The sequence below is a fragment of the Anneissia japonica genome, unplaced genomic scaffold, assembly GCF_011630105.1.
Source record: "Anneissia japonica isolate Jap-2015-1 unplaced genomic scaffold, ASM1163010v1 scaffold43422_len1594_cov115, whole genome shotgun sequence".
Classification (NCBI taxonomy): Eukaryota; Metazoa; Echinodermata; class Crinoidea; order Comatulida; family Comatulidae; genus Anneissia; species Anneissia japonica.
This window is the reverse complement of record NW_022712146.1, coordinates 1-1594: the sequence shown is the minus strand read 5'-3', so window position 1 is coordinate 1594 and position 1594 is coordinate 1. Positions and strand designations below refer to the sequence as shown.

The window sequence follows — 1594 nt, the reverse complement described above, 5'->3', positions numbered from 1 at the left end:
AAAGATAGAACTGATATGTAAACACTTTACAATTAGTATTTCTGTTTGCTTGAATGAGGTTATGCTGGTACAGAAAAACTTACACCGTTATAAACTTGAAAATATAGGATATGTTTGATTTGTATATTTCGCTATTAATGAGAATTGGCCTATATTTTATATCGAATGTTGTTTTTTATTTTCGTATTTGTATAAAATATATTCTATAATCAACTTATAACCGTTAAAAAAGTAATTGCTTACTAAATGTAAGAGTTTCTTTGTTGTGGGGAGATTTTCAAGTTTATTATAGTTTTACGTATATCAATATAGTTTTTAAGCGTATTGCAGGCTACTACCTGATGGCAAACAATGACCTCTTTGTTGAAACACATTGATCAGGAATTAGTAAACTAATTTGCATATTAAATATAATCAGAAAACCTTTGTAATACAGAATCATTGGTGTTATATTTATACTTGAAAAGATATACGCTTACAAAAACTAACTTTGAAAGATTTAAATACAAAAATTGTATTATTTAGTATAGGCCTAATAAGATGATCGTAATGAAAATTTTAAAAGCCAGAAGAAAAGAAGTGTTGAAATGACACATGTAGGCCACAGTATTTCTAATATAATACTACAGAATATTGTCGATGGCCAAGCATACTTACCTGGCACAGGAGTGACTTTGATCAAGGAGGAATGTCCTCCCAAGGTGAGGTCTCGGCATTGCACTTGGCTGAGGTTGGCCCTTACAATTCCCCCAAATGTGGGGAACTCGGGTGTATAATTTATGGTAGCGGGGGACTGCGTTCGCGCTAACCCCTAACACGAATTAAAAGATAGAACTGATATGTAAACACTTCACAAATAGTATTTCTGTTTGCTTGAATGAGGTTATTCGGGTACAGAAAAACTTACACCGTTGTAAACTTGAAAATATAGGATATGTTTGATTTGTATATTTCGCTATTAATGACAATTGGCCTATATTTTATATCGAATGTTGTTTTTTTTTTCGTATTTGTATAAAATATATTCTATAATCAACTTATAACCGTTAAAAAAGTAATTGCTTACTAAATGTAAGAGTTTCTTTGCTGTGGGGAGATTTTCAAGTTTATTATAGTTTTACGTATATCAATATAGCTTTTAAGCGTATTGTAGGCTACTACCTGATGGCAAACAATGACCTCTTTGTTGAAACACATTGATCAGGAATTATTAAACTAATTTGCATATTCAATATAATCAGAAAACATTTGTAATACAGAATCATTGGTGTTATATTTATACTTGAAAAGATATACGCTTATAAAAACTAACTTTAAAAGATTTAAATACAAAAATTGTACTGTATTATTTATTATAATAAGATGATCGTAATGAAAATTTCAAAAGCCAGAAGAAAAGAAGTGTTGAAATGACACCTGTAGGCCACAGTATTTCTAATATTATACTACAGAATATTGTCGTTGGCCAAGCATACTTACCTGGCACAGGAGTGACTTTGATCAAGAAGGGATGTCCTCCCAAGGTGAGACCTCGGCATTGCACTTGGCTGAGGTTGACCCTTGCGATTCCCCCAAATGTGGGGAACTCGGGTGT

General features: G+C 31.9%; 1 non-coding gene and 1 pseudogene across 1 annotated transcript; both read left to right on the top strand.

Moving 5' to 3' along the window:
• Positions 1-649: 649 nt before the first annotated feature.
• LOC117107709 lies at positions 650-814 on the top strand. The gene has a single exon (XR_004445277.1). It is a non-coding gene; the product is annotated as a U1 spliceosomal RNA (small nuclear RNA).
• Positions 815-1471: 657 nt separating this feature from the next.
• Positions 1472-1594, top strand: LOC117107710 (annotated as a pseudogene; the record flags this gene model as incomplete).